The 9,915-nt window shown below is 37.5% G+C and overlaps 1 long non-coding RNA gene across 1 annotated transcript; it reads left to right on the top strand.

Moving 5' to 3' along the window:
- Window positions 1-4,494: 4,494 nt before the first annotated feature.
- LOC113019564 (uncharacterized) lies at window positions 4,495-8,508 on the top strand. The gene is made up of 3 exons (XR_003272049.1): window positions 4,495-4,642; window positions 5,569-5,666; window positions 8,385-8,508. It is a non-coding gene; the product is annotated as an uncharacterized LOC113019564 (long non-coding RNA).
- The last annotated feature ends 1,407 nt before the right edge of the window (window positions 8,509-9,915 follow it).

Genomic DNA, 9,915 nt, shown 5'->3' with positions numbered 1-9,915 from the left:
CTTTGCCTGCTCTGTAAGTATAGACATTTGCCTATATTATAAAATAATTAATTATTAAAATCTGTCTATATTATAAAAATTACATTACTAATGTCAAAGTTGTACAAAAAGAACACTAAGCTTTTACTTTCAAAGTTGCAGACTTTAATTTTACAAGACAAATTGAACTCTAAAACGTGAGTTTCAACATAAGGAAACAAATGCGATGACCAAATGTGCAAAAAAAAATATTAACTGTTTAAAAGCTGGTGTATGAACTTTGTAGCTACCGATGAATAACATATTCTTTTGTGGGGGGGATTTTACTGTTATATCTTTTTCACACATTTGAGGTATGAAAGGCATAAACTTCAAGAAAGAAGAAAAGAGCTCTCAGGATACAATCACCGTTGAAATGACCAGAAGAGGTCACCTGTAAAACAAAACACTAAACATTAAACTGGTTAAAACTTTTCTTTTGAATGTGATGATGTTTTCATGGATTTAAGCTGGATGCACAGATGCCTTCCTTTGGGTTAAGTTACAATACAATACAATTTTATTTAGATAGCACATTTAAAACCAAAAGTACACCAAAGTGCTTCACAGTAGTGCAATAGTCATTGTTATTAAACATTAACAAAGTACAAAAACAAGCACTCGTACTATCAGATGGGAAGCACTATTTAAACCAGGAGTGTGGGTTAAATAAATTGACCAGATGATCTTAAGGCTCGACTAGGAGTATACAAGCTAAGAAAGTCGGCAAGATAGCTAGGCGCAATGTTATTTATAATTTTAAAGGTAAGCAACAAGATTTTAAAATTAATACGATATTTGATGGATAGTCAGTTTAAGTCAGTGTGAACTGGAGTAATGGAAGCAAATGTTCCAGGAGACAAGCCGCAGCATTTTGAACAAGCTGAAGTCTATGAAGATGGATGGCAAATCCAATAAAATGAAAACAGCGGGGTGACCTGAGTCAGCAATTAAAAGAAGATCGTTAAAGACCCTCTGCAGAGCCGTTTCGGTACTGTGGCGTGGTTTAAAGCCAGACTGAGATTTATCACTAATACTATTTGTGTTTAAGTAGGCCTGTAGTTGCAATAACACAATTTTCTCCAATACTTTAGATAAGAAAGGGAGTTTGGAGATCAGCCTATAGTTTGCAGGATCATTCTGGCTGCTCTTTTTTTTAGAACAGGTTGCACTATCACATGTTTAAAGCGGGACACACAGCCCACTAGTAATGATAGTTCATCATCATCCAAGATAGAATATAAGGCCCAATTCCAACAAAACCATCCACCATCCAGAATTCGAACTGCTCAGCTGTTTAATTAATCTCTTGAGGGTGGACAGTGAAATTGGCTCAAACTGATAGAAAGTTGACATTCATCCTAAAGTAGGAAGAAGATTCACCACAGAAGGGTGTAAAAGTGAGGCCCTTGATAATAAATTTTTTTCTTGTAAAATGATTTAAAAATTGCTCACAGAGAGCTGCGGAGGCCAAAACTGACATTCCAGGACAAGGATTGATCACAGAGTTACAGATTTTGAACAGGATTCGGGGGTTGTGGCTATTAGTCTCAACAATATCCAACAGGAAAGCAGCTTTAGTGAAAAGAAGGAAAAGAGACAGATAGAAATGCATGAGGCAAAACATGAAATCTCAAGACAATAAAATGAAATTGGGCCAAGTGTGCAAAGAAAATCTGAAGTGGTTTAAAAGCTGTTATTAATTACAGTGTTTAAGATGTACTTCTACCTTTGACCTGTTTCAAAATTCTACATGTTGTATGAGTATATACAAAACTATATAGAAAGGAGATGGATGCAGTTTTGTTTTGTTCAAAAGTTGAACGAAAAGAAAACAAAGGAATTGCATGTTGAAGTGTTTCAAGACTGTTCTATCAGCCAAAATTAGCCAAAATTAAATTATTTCCCTCATATACATGACCTTTGATGAACTCCTTAATTATGAGTTTGGACACCTTACTATGTATCAATAAAGACATTGTTCGATAATCATGGCTATTCCAAGGGTAGCCCTAGTGAAATGTAGGCAGAGATCAAACCCAGCCATTTTTAATGGAAAATGAAATGAAAATGAATCGCCTGAAATATAACAGAACCCACACATTTCAGAAAGCAGAAAAAAAAAAATTAAAACGATTAATTGACATCCGAGGGGGAAACAGCTACTGTTAATTATGAATGCATCTTGTTAACTGAGCTATCTAGCAAATCCCAGAAAAACTCATTGGTTCTACCTGCTTGTGCAAATTTGCCAAATATGGTCTAGTTTGTTCTGCACAAGCTGTCACAGTAGCTACTTCCTTTATAAAATATGGTATCTGATCTTAACCAGAGTTAAAACTAACAGACTCATTTCTCTGCAGTGCAGACATCTTTGCTCATCAGCAGATCAACACAAGGTAAGTAAACCTCTTGGAAAAAAGTAACATTTTCAGTGCGTGTGTGTTTCTATATTTTTTTGCTATATTACTAATGAAATATTCACACGAAATACAAGAATGTGAACATTCTACACATGATGCAATAACAGTGAGTGTAATAAATTCTCTCACAGCTCATTTGACTGTGAGTCCCAGCAGCTCTCAGTTGTTTGAGAACGAGTTTGTGTGTCTGAGCTGTGAGGATGTTCAAAGCTCTGCTGGATGGACTCTGAGGAGAAACACAAGTCAAGACATCAGTAGTGAGTGTGGACCTGGTTGGGGAAAACCAGCTGGTTCTTCCTGTAACATCAGCTACACTGACACAGTTGACAGTGGAGTTTACTGGTGTGAGTCCAGAGAGGGTCCCATCAGTAACATGGTTAACCTGACAGTCACTGGTAAGCTGAGTGTGTGGAGTTAGTGTTGATGAAGCTGTGTGTAAATGGATGAAATGCTGTAGTTTGTCTCTGTGTTGAGGTGGATCAGTGATCCTGCAGAGTCCTGTCCTCCCTGTGATGGAGGGAGATGACGTCACTCTGCTCTGTAAAACAAAGACCACTCCCTCCAACCTCCCAGCTGCTTTCTATAAAGATGGCTCCCTCATCAGGAAGCAGCCTACAGGTCACATGACCATCCAGCATGTTTCCAGGTCTGATGAAGGCCTCTACAAGTGTGACATCAGCGGTCATGGAGAGTCTCCATCCAGCTGGATCACTGTCACAGGTGACACACTCACCTGTCTGTGTTTCTGCAGCTTTCAACATTCACAATGTGACGACAACTTAATGACTGTGTTTGCTTTATTTTAGGGGAAGACACCACCACACCTCCACCTACATCCACACCTCCACCTCGTTCTACTTCTCTTCCTCCATCACTTGCTCCTCCAGTTCTCTTTGTGTTGTCATTTGTTGGGTCAGTCTGTGTTGTGACTTTACTGGTGGTACTGGTTCTGCTGGTGAGACGACTTGTTAAAAGGAAACTTAAAGGTGAGGAGATTTCATGGTTTCTTTCTTTTCAGCTTCAATTTTTAGTCTTACTTCATTCACATAGTAAGCATATATAGCAGCTGGATAGCGTATTCAGCTTTGGAACTTCAGATCATCCCTCCATGATGTCTAGATCCAGTAAGGGTCCCCAGGCTAATCAAGCCTAGCCTACCTTGAACATAAGCAAGCAAGAGCAATAACTGGTGTCATATACTGCCCTTTACTTTCAGTGACAAACAACAATGGAGCCGAAATCAAGCCAATATCAGTCACCATCTAATGCGGGATTTCCCAAGGTGCCCTGTCCACACTGCTGTTATAACTTTGTGTGATTATCAACAAGACTGGCTACAGATCCCGACTAAGGAAAGGAGCAAATCTGAACTACCTCTTCTATATGAATGGCATCAAGCCGTATGCCAAGAGTGATTGATAAAACCTCCAGTTCAGTGGAAGGCTCTAACCTATACTTCCCAAATGAAACATCTTTTGCCTGGCTTTGTATTTGCCATCAGTGACATCCGTAGTGGCTCATTCTGCAGCATTATTTGTCCTTGAGATGCTTTCAAAGAGTTGAGACATACTTCAAGATGACAAACTGATTTCAGGTCACAGACAGGAAGGCAGAGATAAGGAGACAGGGCCTGCTATTACAAGACAAAGATCAACACAGCACTAGCGTAACATCACAAAGTGTTCTGGTTATTGTAGGGACCACAGACCTGTTTTGATGATTGTGGGCCATAGATTGCAGAAGCAGCATGCTTCCACTACCCACATGGCCTACTTTTAATCCTTTGGGGGGCGGGGGTTCAGCTCTGTTTTCAGTTTCAAAACAAGACATTTCTGTATGAAAAAAACTTTTCTGTTCTTGTATCCTGTCTTATTTGTACCTGGGATAAGGTGCCTGCATCATCTGCACAGTTGCGTCCTCCCTAAAGCAGCTGTTTCACTGCTAGTCGCTGATTTAAGAAATTTAGTTTTTCATTATGTCCAGTTTGAATACTGGAGACAAAAGAAGGGGATCAAATAATTTTGCATCATAATCAAAATATTAACAGCAGTACTTAAATGACTATCTGCAGTGATGTCCTCTGTGTGTGTTTTATTGTGCAGAGACTGATCCAGCTGCAGTCTACTCAGCAGTGAGAACTGAAGACGTCAGTTATGGGCAAATCACCATCAAAGAGAAGAAAAGAAAATTAAAGAAAAGAGGTACAGCTGCGCTTCTTTGTCTTCATCATGGATAAAAAATGAGAAAGAGAGTCCAGCAGATGTTGAGATTACTGTCTGCATGAATGTGACACTGTGTACTAATTACTGTTGAGCAAAGCATCTTTATTTAAACAGGGCTGAAGTCAGTGTGAGATCATCACAGTTTTTTCACGGGACGCAGACACGTTTCTTTCATCAGATTCATAAAGCTGTGTGCATGCATGCATGCCTCGGCTTTAATTACATTTCCACTCTCATCTGTAGAAGTGAAAGCTCCCGCAATGCTTGAAGCAGAGACACCAAGTTAATTGTCCGTTCAGGCTTGTAAGGCCATCGCCTTCAGACTTTTTCATCTTTTCTGTGCATCATGGAAGATGCATGATGTGAAGTTATGGCAGAAGTCTTGACTAATATCTTTAATCATGTGTGGGTGTAGTCATTGCAATATTCATTTTTTTTTTGCATAGAGAATCACTATTTGCACCAAATGTTATAAGACATGTAAATATCAAAGAAGTGCAAAGAAGTGCAGCTCAGTTAAAAATATTGCAGTTAGTGTGATGTACATGCATCCCATGATTTTAGCATGTTTTCATGAAAACAGTGCTTTGATCAGTTGTTTGGTTTAATAATAACCTTCACTTCCAGTTCTGTTTTCTTCTTTCATGACAGTAAAGAAAAGGGTCAAATACTATATGAATACATAATAAACCTATAAATGCCAACAGTTTCAGTTTAACATTTTTGTTTGATGTTTGCTGCTGCAGCACTAAACAGATGTGTGTCTGTCTTATTCCTGTTCATACAACATAAAAAAAGAAGTGTAAATAATCGAAATAGTTTTTTTGTCATATTAAATGTAATGGTAAGTGCCAGTATGAATGTAGAACTGCACTGATGTCTTCTTTGTGTGTTTTATTGTGCAGAGTGTGATCCAGCTGGAGTCTACTCATCAGTGCGAACTGGAGACGTCAGTTATGGACAAATCACCATCAGAGACAAGGAAACAGATCAAAGACCAGAGGTACAGCTGCTCTTCTTTGTCTCCATCATGGTTCAGAACAAGTGTTTTTTTCCTTCATAAGGCCGATATTTATTCTAAATATTGAGATGCTATTTGATTATCTGTTTATCTATCATCTATCTATCATTCATTACCTTTATGCTAACCATCATTTCAAAGAATTTGAAGTGTGCACTTTGTTTTGAAAACTAAAAAAAATACTGTGTTAGTGCAGTTTTGCAGTTTTTTAAAACTCAGTTTGCTTTAAAATCATTGTAAGTTTAGTGATCTCTGAGGATATTTAGATGTGTTTGCACTTTTTTGTCTCCATAGAAATGCATGCCTTAGTCTACTTTAGCTTATTAAAGACAGTACCATACCATGTAGGGTATATTTTGTCACAAAGTGCTGCTGTTTGGGTTTGGAGTGTTAGGATCAACTTTTCTAGCTTGAGTAAGAAGGCAAGCCACAGCATTCAGAATTTAATACAATTGCACATAGCTCAACATCAGACATGACCAAAAAATGGTCAGAAATACCAGCGTTGTCGATGTTCATATTACAAATATCCAGAGAAAATGAGAGGACCAAATCCAAAGTATGTCCTTTTTTAAAAAAAATTGTTAGGCGAAATTATAATGATGTAAATGTTTCCAGTCTCCTGGTCACGTTGGTGTACAAGACAGCCCATTGACTTCAAATATATGAACACTTCAGGAAAAGAAAATCATTCCCACTATGAAGATGTCATAGTGAGTGATCCAAACAACACAGCAATGTATTAATGATTAACTGCGTTTGAGATTTTGAGATTTCCCTTCTTCTTGTGTCACACTGTACTATAGTGATGGGATTTCCGGCTCTTTTTAGAGAGCCGGCTCTTTCGGTTCGGCTCACTAAAAAGAGCCGGCTCTTTCGGCTCCGAACCGGCTCTTCAGGTTGTTTTGTTGCTTTAATTAATTTATTATTAACAATAATATAAAATTATGCACAAAAGGAATTACTAACGTAAAAAAAGTGGTTTTATTTGTATATGTTTATATATAAATATATGCGGTGGCCCCTAGAGACAAAACACGTACAAACTCCAAAACACATTTCTAGCATGAACTGAACTTCCAAAGCAGAGCTACTAGATCACTTAAATTACACAATTGAAAGCATGTGTGTATTGTTTGTGTATTTATACACAGGCACTCATATATATTCAAATAATTTAAAAAAAAAGTTCATTTACCTGTTACTACCACACACCAAATCCGGTCGTTGGTACTTGCTGGCTTGTGTAGCCACTAGGTAACAAAAGCTCAACACTGCGCCCAGCATCCTGGAGCACTTCTGTTGTCTTTTGTACGTGTTTTGGAGTTTTTACGTGTTTTGGAGTTTGTACGTGTTTTTACGTGTTTTGGAGTTTGTACGTGCTTCAGAGTTCGTACGTGATTTGAAGTTTGTATGTGCTTTGTCTGTAGGGGCCACTGTAAATATACTTTTATTTTTTCACTCCACATAAAATGTAATAAATAAATCATATAATACAAAAATCAACTATTCACATTTCAACTTTTAACTATTTAAATTTTCAGCTTTTTCCTTTTACAAATTTAAAGTGAAAACAACACAAAACACTGCAAACCACAACACAATTAAATATAAATTATAATATGAAAACAAAAAGAAGATGCATATTCTCTGTCATATGGACCTGCATGAATAAACTTTCTGAATCCTTTATCATCTGCAACCGAAAATAGTTGTGGATGATTACTATACCTTTCTAATGTGACGTTGTTGTCCCTGGCTCTCTTTCTCTTTCTCTCTCTCTCCCTCTGGCTCTGTTCCTGTGCTACTGAGTGTAACTACCGCCCCTCCCCCCTCTGCCCAGCATAAAGCACAAGGCTCAGGTGCGAAGTGAAGCGGAAAAAAAGTGCGAGAGAGAGAGAGAGGGTGAGAGAAAGAAAAAAAACCCCACATGACGGCTCGCGATAAGGAGCCGGCTCGCGTCGTTCATGTCAAAGAGCCGGCTCTAAGAGCCATTTCGTTCGCGAACGACCCATCACTACTGTACTAAGCAATTTGTGGAGAACTCAGGACTATGAGGTGAAACTAAAAAGCTTTTATTGTTGGCTATTCAACAAGTTCAAAGCAAACCACAGAAAAAGACTTCTAGGGGAAACAAGGAGCAGACAACTGTGAAAGTAGAACGGACAACTTGACATGAAAGCAGTGGGAGACAGACAATAAATACACAGCAGGTGATTGAACTGGTGGAAAACACAGAAGGAACAAATTAATGTGACAGAGGACGTTAAATTAAACATGATGTACATGAGTCAAGAGCCCTAACAAAATAAAACAGGAAACAGAACAGTGGGACAGAAAATAAAAATAAAACTCAGAGCAGAACAAGATGAGACAGTAGATCAATATATTATGTATATTTTTTGTATATATATATATATATATATATGACAAAGCGGAAAAATGGAAAGAAACTAAAAACAAATCAAATACCCTCATAAATGATGATTATTATTATTATTATTATTATTATTATGTATTGCTGATGCCAGAACAATAAACTATATTGTAAAACCTGGGCAAGCAGCCACACTGATTATTTTAACTGAAGGCACATTCTTAAAGTAATAGAGTACTTCTTCGATTTTATCAAGAGTATTTAAAGCAAAACCCATGCATTATTTTAACTGTGGCTGGTCCCATGTTGTTTGAACTTTTCAGAGTCGTCGCCTAGTCCTTGCTGAAGTCCAACCGCTGGAATCCAACTGCTGTTCCACGTGACCTGAGGACATTCATTACAAATCAGATCTGTATATATTGTCTTTAATCTTTTCAATAAATTCAAGTCAACTCCTACTCAAAGAGAAATTAATGTTTGTGGTAAAATAAAAGCTAAACTTCTTTAACGACTTTAAAGAAAAAAAAAATACATGTATATTTTCATCACCCTGTCTTTCAGCATCTCAGTATGGCCATAACAGCAACATGTATCTATATAATACATGTTATGTGAACAATAAATAACAATCCTATCTAGTATATATCTAATATATACATGTAAAGTAATATATTTAACATACTTAGTTACTTGTAGAACCCTGCTGTTGTCTCCACTGCAGTGATCTGTATTCTCTGCAGGACTTTAGTTGGACTTGTTCTTCTCGTGTGGTTCTGTGGGTTTCATGAAGATGTCTGATGGAAAATGTGAACTGTTGTTGCTAACACATGCACATGCACAAAGTGTGGATGTGGTTAATGAGTTTTGATTTAAGGAAATGAATTATGTGAGAATTTAGATGCTGTTTAAACTAAAAAATTCTCCATCAGTAGATAACAGTTTGCATGTGCATCTTAGTTACAGTGTTGTTGATATCTGTGGTTGTCCTTGCACAGGACAGTGAGGACATATGTGCTGTCTATACTCATTCAGTCTGATATGATCTCAGTTTCCATTCAGTCAAAATCGGGGTCAGATTATGCTGCAAAAACAAATGCTCAGAGAAAGACTGATGTACTAAGAGATATACTCAAGTAGAGTTACCAGAATCACCAGGATCTTTCCAGCCACTTTAATTATATGCATAATTAGTCAGTTCACAGCCAACTATAGGTGCATTCCAGCAGCATCCACAGACAGCAAAAAGCACTAACCACAGTTTAAAGCACAGTCTGGTGCTGCCATCTAGTGACACTGAAGAGCTCCAACGACTGATTTTAGGATCATTCTGGGTCACTTTAACTGCTGCACGTATTTTTGATTTCTTCTATCTATGTTTACAAAATGTATAGCGCATAGGGAACACAGAAAGACACATCTATACTACAATCATTATAGTATAATGTTGTGGACATTATAGCGTGACTCATTTTAATCTGACATTTCATTCTTTGCTCAACTGCACTGTGAAAAGCACAGATGTATACAGTATTTGTATAAGTTATATACATGCTGCCACTCACAGTGCCTGTGTAATGTTAATGCAAAGTTTCATCAAGCTCAGCCCACTCATCTTAGGGAGCACACAGTCACACATGCATGTCTATGCTGCAGTTAACACAGTATGATACACACAGCAGTCATGGAGTAATGCAGAGTCTTTGTCATTCTCCCAACTCCTTCAGTTCATCATCTCTCACTCACTGTCATCTACATATAGACCTACACATAAACTAGCATATATATATATATATATATATATAGATAGATAGATAGATAGATAGATAGATAGATAGATAGATAGATAGATAGATA

This window comes from Astatotilapia calliptera, chromosome 3 (assembly GCF_900246225.1).
Source record: "Astatotilapia calliptera chromosome 3, fAstCal1.2, whole genome shotgun sequence".
Classification (NCBI taxonomy): Eukaryota; Metazoa; Chordata; class Actinopteri; order Cichliformes; family Cichlidae; genus Astatotilapia; species Astatotilapia calliptera.
The sequence above is the reverse complement of the archived record's forward strand: the minus strand, read 5'-3'. Positions and strand labels throughout refer to the sequence as shown.